Genomic DNA, 11125 nt, shown 5'->3' on the forward strand with positions numbered 1-11125 from the left:
AAGAAAAGAAGGAATTACCCTAAATCCTTAACTGTCACTCTCTCTACAAGGAATATATCCCTTGGCAACAGCATGATTGCATCTCTCTTCCCCCAAGCACCCATTCCTACATTTTGACTGTCCAACCAGAACCTACACCTGCACGTCCAACAGACACCTCAACTCAGATTGCCTAAAGCTGCACTCCTCCTCTTACCTCCTGCACCTGCCTCCCTTCCTGAGTTGCCACGACTGTTGTGGCAGTTGACACATCAGACTCAACATTCTGAACGCACGGAGGCACCCCTAAGCCTACTGCAGCATTTTATTTTCCATAGCCGAGATATGGAAGCAGCCCAAGTGTCCAGCAACAGAAGACAAAGTGGTACATACACACAATGGTATATTACTCAGCCATCAAAAAGGATGAGATCCTGATATTTACAACAGTATGGATGTACCTAGAGGGTATTGTGCTAAGCAAAATAAGTCAGACAGAGAAAAACAAATACTGTATCTCCAGGGATGAATTCTTAAAAAATGCCCTACATATTCAAGTTTTAAGGCAGGACCAGAAGCAACAGTTTTAGCATATATCACCACGATATAAAATAAAATCTTAAAAAAAAAAAAAAGGAAATAATAGGACAACAGCAATTAGGGTAAAAAGACTTAACAACTGTCTTGCTCAACATCACCAGCACCACACCAGCTACACGTCTGACCCCCAGACCAGCATAGCAGGTGTGAGGACAGGTCCAAGCAGAGAAAGTGTTACTTGTCACATTTTTTGAAAAATGATAAACAGAAGGGATGCCTGGGTGACTAGGCTGGTTGAGCGGCCAACTCTTGATCTCAGCTCGGATCTTGATCTCACGGTGGTGAGTTTGAGTTCCACACTGGGCTCTGCACTGGATGTGGAGCCTGCTTTAAACTAAACTAAACTAAACTAAACTAAAATAACACCTCTGTCAAAAGTACGTGAATTCACAACTTACATGTAAGTCAAGTTCTACTTGTTCTAAGACAGCATGAAAACCAAGATGTCGTTATCAAGACAGGAAGCAAGAGAAATTGTGTATTCCACGTGCCGTGAGATGACTCCAACTGCATCCAAGTCAGCCATGGCCCTCCACACATCTGCAAGAGAGGGTATATTATCCACATTAGCACAGAGGAAACCAAGGCTCAGAGAAGTTAAAAAAAAAAAAAAGAGTCCAAGATCATAGCATCATTTAGCAGCATAGCCAGAATGTATAGGAATTACCTCAAAACAGGCCACACTAGTGGAAGAATACCTTGGTGTGGAGTTATGAAAACCCAGGTAGAACGCTGCCTCAGAAAGGCAGATAATCAATAAAGGAAAAATAAAGAGGCGCCTGGGTGGCTCAGTCGGTTAAGCATCTGCATTGGGCTCAGGGCGCCTGGGTGGCTCACTCGGTTAAGCATCTGCATTGGGCTCAGGTCATAAATAATCGTGGGATCTTGCCCTATGTCAGACTTCCTGCTCAGCAGGGAGTCTGCTTCTCCCTCTGCCTCTGCTCCCCATTCATTCTCATAAAAAAACAAATCAATAAAATCTTACCCCAAAAAAAAGAAAAAAATAAAGATTATAAGCTTACAATAAAGATATGAATGACGAGTCAAAGCTTTCAGTGACACACCCACACCTGCCTACAGTTCACTGGCTAAAACATGGGTGGAATTGATGGGGTTAGAAGAACAGGAGGCACATAGGCCCGGACAGCACAGCCCCAGCAGATGCAGAATCCTGGTGTAGGTTTAGCTAGCTTTCATTGTCCTTTAAAATGTCAAAGCTAAAGAAATCTGGTAGGGTTATTGAAGTCTGATCCTGGGGGATGCCTGGTTGGCTCAGTCTGTTAGGCAGCAGCCTAACATGACTCAGGTCATGATCACAGGGTCCTGGGATCAAGTCCGGCATCAGACCCCTTACCCAACCAGAAGCCTGCCTCTCCCTCTGCCTGTTGCTCCCCCTGCTTGTGCTCTCTCACTGACAAATAAATAATCTTTAAAAAGAAAGAAGAAAGAAAAAAAAGAAAAGAATAATAAAATCTGATCCACAGTATAGAACAACACAAAGGATGGTACTTTCTTGGGCTGATTTCTGTTTGTTTGATTTTAAGTAGGTTCCACAGCCAGCACGGACACTAGTGCAGGGTTTGATCTCAGGACCCTAAGACCATGAACTGAGCCAAAGGCAGACAATCGATTAAGCCACCCAGGGACCCCACTTTCTTGGGTTCTAATGGGACTTTTCCTAGGTTCTAATCCTAGCTGTACTGGCTGCCAGGGGGAATGAAGTCCAGCACCACAAGAAAAGCATCCCAAGGCAGCAGTCCTCTGCAGAAGATTTGCTGGTGGCTGCCATCATCAAAGAGTCAGTGGGTGAAGTTGTTGAAGCACAGTGGGAACAATGATAGCCACTGCCTTTTGGGTGTCACTGAATCATCCTACTCATCTTCAGGAAGCCTGGCCCTTCTCCAGTCAACGCAGCAAAAGCAAACTTGTTAGAAGAACAGGGGAGGGGGTCATCTCCCTCCCTCCCAGAAACTGAAGCAACCAGCCAAACAGTGCAGCACTGGAGTAAAAATAAAAATATGAAGGAATGTGGCTGCACCTGGGTAGCTCAGTCTGTTAAGCATCTGCCTTTGGGTCAGGTCCTGATCTCAGAGACCTGGGATCTGAGACCCACATCAGGCTCCATGCTCAGTGAGGAGTCTCCCTTTCCTTCTCCCTCTGCCCCTGCTCCTAGCTCATTCTCTCTCTCTCTCAAATAAATAAAATCTTTAAAATAAGAAATTTAAAAATGAAGGAATGAATCAAAATGCGGAATTCAGAAACAGAACTACAGATATAAAAACTACATATAAAAACCTGAAATATGACCCGGTGAGTGAGGAAGGATTATTAAATCATGATACTGTATGAATTGATTGCCAATTTTTTCTTAGAACATAGAGCACACTGCACTACACGAAAACGAAAACACAAAATTAGGATTGAATACAAAAACAAAATTATCAGTGTTATTCCATCAAGTGTTTCTCTAACCTACTGATCAAAACCTCAGTTCATCCTCCAAAAGAATCTGGGCACCACCTCAGCACACATGAACACATTTTCAGGCCACAGTTCACACTGCTCCAGTCCCCACTCTAAGTCCTGAGCCATGGGCTCCTCCAGGCAAAGCCACCACCAACTAGGCCCCTGCCCTAGAAATCCCCAAACCCAACCACTTCACAACAGGGAGACTCAGGGAGATTCAAATGGGCAGAAACGTGGGACTTTGACTTTTTTTTTTTAATTAAAAGAAAAATACAGCAAGAAACATTTCTAGCACAAAGTGAAGAGCTCATCTTTCACAATGTCGAGAGTATTAGAATTATCAATACACCATCAGTAGTTTGATAGGTCAAACAGGCCAAAAGCTGGAAACACAAGAGGAAATGCTCACAGCAAACAGACCTGAAAGCCAGGGCCTGGACCGGCTGACATGGCTCTGCCGCTTACCACAGCGAGAAAGTGTAACTTTCCTGGGCTTCAACTTCCCTCCTGGCCAGCAGGAAAGTGGCAACACCACAAAATTCATATCTGGTCGGGGATCACGTGAAAGGAGAATGCTCAGTGAGAGCCCCGCCACACCGCCCGTCCAGCCACAGTCTATGCCCAGTGAATGGGAATTTCCTCTACTGCAGCCACACGAAGAGCTGAAGGATCTGCACAGGATGCTTGTCTATTTACCAGTCACAAAACCACGTTCTGCCATAAACAGAGAGGGCAAGAGACCCCAAGAGATGGGAATATCCCTCACCCTTGCCTGGACCAGGCTTTCAAGACAAGTTGGAAAGCCCACAGCAGCTCTGCCACTGACTCTGAATGAGCCTTTGGAAGACAACACCATCCCAAACAGCAGTTTAATTTACTTCTCTTTAAAAAGCAGTGAGACAAGGTCTTGGCCACATCTTCATAAATTAACAGCTTAGGAGGCTAAACCCCAATGATTTAGTTATGTCCCCAGCAGGCACACCTCCACTTGTGGGCAGCTTCAGGGAGAAAGGGTGCCTCCCCATCCATGAGGACACCCTCTGACATTCATTTGAAGATGCTTCCTACCCATGGGCATTTACTCCCTGGAACCCCCCCCCCCCCATCTAAGTTCCTCTGGATGCTGCACGAGGCTTCTTCCTCACACCCCCATCACCACTGGTGACACCGCAGCTACCCCCGAGCCTTCAAGCAGGGTGCACCTATCTTTGCTGCCAAGCGTCCCATCAGCCAAGCTCCATCACTGATTTCTGTACCCATAATTAATTAACTTATGCATGTATGTATTTATTTATTTTTACAGCTTCATTTATTTTAGGGAGAGATAGACAGAGAGAGAGATACAGAGAGAGCACACACACACAAATACAGGGAGATAGAACCTCCAGCAGATTCTACACTGAGAGCAGAGCACACCTCAGGGCTCAATCCCACCACCCTGAGATCATGACCTTAGCTGAAACCAAGAGTTGGATGCTTCAACGACTGAGCCACCAGGCACCCCTCTGTACCCTTAATCTTAAGAAAAGACAGACACCGCTTCTTTCTGTCAGCCACGGCCTCATAAGCCATCTGTCACACAGCCAAAGTTTCCAGAGGGTAGGACCAGGTCTGCAACACCAGTGATGCCAGAGTATCTCCATAAAACTACAATCTAGTGAGTACCAGACTCTGCTCTAAGCTCCTAATATGGCCTTCTATTTAGTACCCCTCACAGACCTACATGCTAGGTATTATCCACAGTGCACAGAGGAGGACACTGAGGTCCATGGCTTACCCAAGCGTTCTACTTTTATGTGGCAGCAGCAGGGGCCTGAACCCAAGTCTGTGACTCCAAGGCCCCTCCGTCAACTCTGTTACTCATGCAGCCCCAACACAGTCATCAAATACCTCCCTAAACCCTCATCCCTCCTGTGAAAAAGCATGGTCTTCTGCCATTTCCCAGATGGGAAGAAAGCCGGCGTGAGCCAGATATAGTGACCTGCCCATGATGGTACAAGCGATGTCCCCCCTGTTCTCCCTCCAACACCCATGTCATTCTGCACGAAGCCCCATGGGGTCCTTCATGCTTCCAGTGGAAAACTCTGGTGAGACCACCAGTCTCCTGGCAGGCCTTCATCTTGACCCTGGACGATACGACCAGTTAGGAGAAACCGGCTAGTTAAGCCTCTGAAATGGGGTCCTACCACCCAGGAAAACCCCCTTATCTCCAGGGCATCGCCCGTGTGAATTAGCTGGATTTGTAGAGGGCTCCACAAGCACCAGCCTTGCTGAGTCACTTTCTCTAAGGTGGTGGCTGAGACAAAAAGGACCCAGGAAAGAAAGGCATAGGCTGTTGTGGAACTCCAGTGCCTTGGCATCAACAATTAATGTGAGCAGCTGCCTCTGCTCACCAGATCTGCATTTTATGTGGGGCACACTGTTCAAAGTTTACACCCCCCATCTCTGTAACCTTCACGACAACCCCTGGAGCTCCCTGCACCATCATTACCACCTCACAGACAAGGAGACAAGGCATGAGGGGTGTGTAGAATGATGCAGCTCTGTGCTGGGGCCAACCTGGGGAGGACCCCACAGGCTTGCTCTTCCCACTGCTGCAGAAGCAGCTGAAAACAACGAGTTTTTCAGTTTCCATTATGTAGAGTGGAAAAGTCAACCATAAAGATCATTCAATTTTTAAATGGGTTATTCCTCAGGATAAAAACAGTTCCAAAAAATAATTTCCGAGAAGTTCAACATATTCCTCCTTCCAGGTGCCTGGCATGTGATGGAATGTTGTTAAAATAAGTTCTGGCCCATCAGCGTGCCAGACAGAAACTGGAAGTAAGCTGTTACAGGTCCCCAAAGGCTCCGTCACAACCCTAAGGAGAAGACATAACTTTCACTGTCCCAAAGTTGTTATGTTTAAAAAAAAAAACCAAAAAAACAAAAAAAAAAAAACAGGCACAGGTGGAACATTTTAAATTACAGACTTTCAATGCAGGGGCAGTGGGGGCAGGGGGGGGGTGTCCCCCAACTACCCCCAAATGTTTCAGCTATATATAGTGACTTACCAAAGTGACTCCTCACAAGTACCTACAAGGCGACTGACAGGCAACTGACCGATGAGGAAGGTATTCGGACTGCTTAACAAAACCAACACAACTTAGAATCTTCATTATTAAGAAGAGAAAACCATTTATTAAACACTCGCCAGGCACCAAACCCTCTAGGCACTGTCACACGATCTACTCATCACACGGCTGCCAAACTCAGTGCAGAAACTGAGGCTGAGTAAGTCACCTAAGGTCATGCAGCACCAGAAACTGGATTCCAACCAGGTCTGACATCAAAGCCCACCCCAGCTTGCTGCAATGCTTCAGAACCTAAGCTTTGTGATGATCAATAAACTACATGCTTAACAATGTTTACACATCTCTGTTAGAATTCAGAGAAAGGTTTTTTTTTGGTTTTTTGTTTTTTTTAGTTTTATGCTTTTATTAACACAAATATGACGTGCACAACAAGCTGTCTATTCATTTTCTTCACTGCGCAGCCTGGCATTGGGATTGGTGACTCTGATTGCCAGCTGGGTTGCTCTTTCCACAATAGCTTTGCGGTTCTTGGAGGAGACGTTTTGAGCAATCTCTGCACAGTAAGATTTGCTACACATCAGCAGCACTTCAACTCCTTGACGTTGTGCACTAGGAACTTCCTGAAGCCACTGGGCAACATGTGCTTTGTCTTCTTGTTGCTCCCGTAACCAATGTTGGGCATCAAGATCTGGCCCTTGAATCTTCTGCGCACCCTATTGTCAATGCCTCTTGGCTTCCGCCAGTTGCGCTTAATTTTGACATATCGGTCTGACTGGTGCCGGATGAACTTCTTGGTCCTCCTTTTAATGATCTTGGGCTTCACCAAAGGTCTGAGGGCAGCCATGATGCCCAGTAACAGATGGCTGCCACCTCCGCAGGCAGCGCCGAAGAAGAGAGCCCAGGGAAAGGTTTTTAAAAATAACATACACAAGGGGAAAAAATGATACAGGTTCTGGAGGCAGGCTGCCCAAGGTTCAAATCTTGGCTCCTCCACTTGCAAGCTGTGTGACCTTGGACTCCTTTAGCTCCCCTGTGCCCATATTTCCATGCATTAAAATGGTAGCCATAACAGACCCTATCTCCTAAGGCAAATAAAGCATTTTGGTGTTGTTGTTCTTGTTTTAAGATTTTATTATTTATTTGACAGAGAGAGAGAGACAGGGTGAGAGGGAACACACACAGGGGGAGTGTGAAAGGGAGAAGCAGGCTTCCCACTGAGCAGGAAGCCTGGTGAGGATTAGATCCCTGCACCCTGGGAGCATAACCTCAGCTGAACAACTGAGCCACCCAGGTGCCCACAAATAAAACATTGAGAATCATTCCTGGCAGGAGTTAAACCTCAGAAGGTGTGGGCTGGTGTTACTTCTTGCTGGCCACTAGATAGAGTCAGCAGCCTCAGGCCCACTGTTTTAGCAACTCATTTGCATAAACAAAGACCAGGCTCAGCCACTTTGTGCTTACCCTATGGTTTCTTCCTGTCACTAACATCTCTCCTCACTCCTGCTCTGTGGCACTAAGCTCTGGGCCTCAACTTCCCATCTGTCAAATGAGGTGAGGAGCCCAGCTGATCTATCTGAGGTCCTTCCAGCTGGGCAACCTAGGGTTCTTGGTAACTCAGGGCCCAGAAATTTCAGAACCATCCTAACACAAACATTACCAAATGACACTCACTCAATTTCCTCAAATCTTCTCTTCCGTGTTATGTATAAATGCTTATTTTCATGGCAAATCTTCTCCAAGATCCCAGAGCTCCACGAGCACCCAGAATAGGCTGGGCAGGCATCCCCAGTGCTGAGGCTGGGGACATGATGGTCAGAAGCTCTGACCTCCAGGGGAGATGGATTCCAAATCAAGCTGCTCTGATAAGCAGGTCTTCCCTGTTAGAGAGGATTTCAACAGAGCACAGTTAAGAGGAAGTGCAGGTAAGAAACTCAGAACTTGGCCCACCGGACAGAGGGCAGTAGGACAGTGGGCCGTAGGGTTGACAGAGGGATTGAGAGGAATGGCACGATCAACAGAGGCCAGCCAAGGCAGCCCTGATGCTCAATGTGAGAGGGTGGGCTGGGGATACACTGTGAAAATGGCTTCAAAGGCAGGAAGCAAGCCCAGCTCAGCACAAAGCAAAGTCCTGAGCAGGAACCTTCTGGGACCAGGTTGGACACTAAGGTGAGCTGAAAATGGCTGTGGCACCCAGTGCAGTCTGAATCTCACCCATGCCTCTCACAGGCTGGGTGACCCCGGACCAGTTATGCTATGTCCTTTAATGTTTCCTAAAGGGTATATTCACTCCATAACCCTGAGCCATGTTCTCATTTCGGTGAGTGTGGGAGGCCGCAATAAGGCTTGAGACGAGAACCAAACCAGACCCTGACTTGTGCCTCCTTTAAAGTCCAAATAACCTAACAAAAGGTTTAGGACGGGAAAAGTTCAGTAGCACTGGGAAAGAGTCTGTGCTATGTGTTGTGCGCTCGTCTACGTGACTTCCCACACGCTTACTAAACAAATGAGAACAATTCGGTTGGGCTAAAAAGTTCGTTGCTGGTCCTTGCTGCCTTAGTACAGCCCATAAATTACTTTCAGGTTTGCTGTATTTGTACTGGCATCAGCCATTTGGCGTCATGAGCAACCGTAGTTGCTTAACTAAACACAGATGTAATGTCACTATATATATGGCCTTAATGCTTTGAATAAACTTAGCACTGTTGGACATCCTCCTCAGTGCTCCTCCTGCCCCCCATCTCTTTGTTTCTCGATTTCTTTTCTTCACCCTCTTACCCTCATGTTCCTGGTTGATTTGTTGCGCCGGCCACAACAGGTGAGGATCTGATGGTGCCCACAATCTACAGAGATCCAATATATACAACTAGGACAGCCTGGAGGGGGGTGGGCAACCCAGGCTGGACAGGGAGTTAAGAAGGAGTCAGGAAGGGCGCCTGGGTGGCTCAGTGAGTTAAGCCGCTGCCTTTGGCTCAGGTCATGATCTCAGGGTCCTGGGATCGAGTCCCGCATCAGGCTCTCTGCTCAGCAGGGAACCTGCTTCCTCCTCTCTCTCTCTCCGCCTGCCTCTCTGCCTACTTGTGATCTCTCTCTGTCAAATAAATAAAATAAAATAAAAAATCTTAAAAAAAAAAAAAGGAGTCAGGAAGAAGTCATTCCCACACTTGAGGCATGGGTTGGTACTGACCAGAGACACTGGGCAAGAGACAGTGTCCTAGGACTGCTGTAAGACTAGCCGGGTCCAGGCAAAGCACCTAACAGTGGGTAGATGTAACCCATCTGTAAAAGGTGGACGGGGGGTGGTGGTTGCAGCTGGTTGAGCATCTGACTCTTTGTTTTGGCACAGGTCCATTCACCTGGCCCATTCACCTGTGCCTGCATGTGTTCCGTGGTGTGCTCTTTATCTCTCTCTCTCTCTCAAATAAATAAATCTAAAAAAAAAAAAAAGGAAGTCAGGAAGGATCAGGAGACCTGCTGTTAAGGTCCCAAAGACTCCACCCTCCTCAACTAGCCTCCGGAAATAAAGTAAGTGGATGGCCAGGAGCCTCCTGGACACAAAACTTTCCAAAGCAAAGCTTTCAATTTCATACTGGAGAAAAGGTTGCTGTGCAAATTCAAGACAAAAAAGCCAGCCATGGTGGGGTGGGTTTGGACGGGGTTGGTCCTGTAGGGCTCTGGCCACTAAATGCCCACTGCCCAAGCCAGGAGCCTGGAGTCTGTGCAGCCAGTGCTTCCTGAGGCTTCCACATCATGGCCTCGCCCTGAAGTTTCCTCCTGGAAGCTCCTTACCCAGGGAGGCCACCTGTGAGCAGCCCCTCAAACACACCCCAGCTTCTGCCCCTCCATCCAGCTGGAGTGAAGGATCCCCAAGCTGCTCTCTCTGGTCTCTCCTGCACAGAGAGGAGTATGTGCCCCGGAAAGGAGGGTCCCTGAGGATACCTGAGTCCCTGGCCCGAAGACAGCTGGCTTGAGAATGTGGGGTTTCGGTGCTCTAGGCACAGCAGTTCCTAGAGGAAACAGGGTAGGGAGCTCCAAGGTGGAGGGGAGTCCCGGGAGTCTGGGATGGCAGATGCCAGTGGCCCCCTAGTGGAAGGGTTTCAGTGACCCCAGAGGTGAGACGGGCCAGGGGTCAGGCCTGGAGGTGTACAAGGACCTGTGGGGTAGGGGGCCGGAGATGGAAGTGAACCCAGGGTGGTTTCAGGCCCAAAGTAGAGGTGTGGGGGTGAGGTGGGGGGAAGGGGTCCATGGGCCAGAAAGGAATGGTATCCTGGGGCTCCTGGGTAAAAGGCACTTGAGGTGGAGGGGGCCCAGTGGGGCCCAGGCCGCGCGGAGCCAGCTCCTCTCGGGCTGGGGAGCCCGGCGATTCTGAGGGACAAAATTTTCCATCAAGTTCTGGAAAAGAAGCCTGTCAGCACAGGCGTCTCTCCGGGGGCCAGACGAGCCCAGTGGTGCTGGGCCCCTTGATGTCAGTAGGGCCCCACGGGTTCCCTGGATACCGAGAAGTGGAGCGAGGGCTGTGGGGCAAGGGCTGTGGGGCAAGGGCTATGGGGCATAGGAGCACCAGGCCAGCAGGAACCTGTCTGCCAGGCCCCCCTCCTGCTCCCTTGGACGAAGCAGCAGGTGGCAGCGGGCAGGAGGGACATAGCCTCCCTCTCTCCCTAGCGCCCCTACCCCTCCCCAGCCCCTCAGTACCTGAGTCAGCAGGGCACCAATGCACTCCCCAGCGCCCTGCCCTGCCAGCCCAGAACCCCTGCCTCCCCGGGAGGCACTACTTGCTCAGTGAGTTCGCTGGGCCCACAGAAGGCGGTGGGCGGGGCAGGCAGTTGCGGGCGAGCTGTGGCGTGTGGGGGGCGGCAAACAGTGGTGCAGGCCTCTGCAGACCCGCGCGCCCTCGCCCAGCCTCCTGTCTGTCCTGTCCAGTGAGGGGCCTGGCTGCGCCCCCTGCCGGCTCCTGCTGCTCTTCTACTGAGTCCAGGACCCCAGTCCCCTGCCCAGTCCCAGCCTCCCTG

At 49.0% G+C, this 11125-nt stretch overlaps 1 pseudogene across 1 annotated transcript; it reads right to left on the reverse strand.

The window, feature by feature from the left end:
• Nucleotides 1-6508: 6508 nt before the first annotated feature.
• On the reverse strand, nucleotides 6509-6978 carry LOC309857063 (large ribosomal subunit protein eL32 pseudogene; annotated as a pseudogene). Its single transcript has one exon. The product of its transcript is annotated as a large ribosomal subunit protein eL32 pseudogene (transcript).
• Between the last annotated feature and the right edge of the window lie 4147 nt (nucleotides 6979-11125).

Source organism: Mustela nivalis (genome assembly GCF_964662115.1).
Source record: "Mustela nivalis genome assembly, contig: HAP1_SCAFFOLD_314, whole genome shotgun sequence".
NCBI lineage: Eukaryota > Metazoa > Chordata > Mammalia > Carnivora > Mustelidae > Mustela > Mustela nivalis.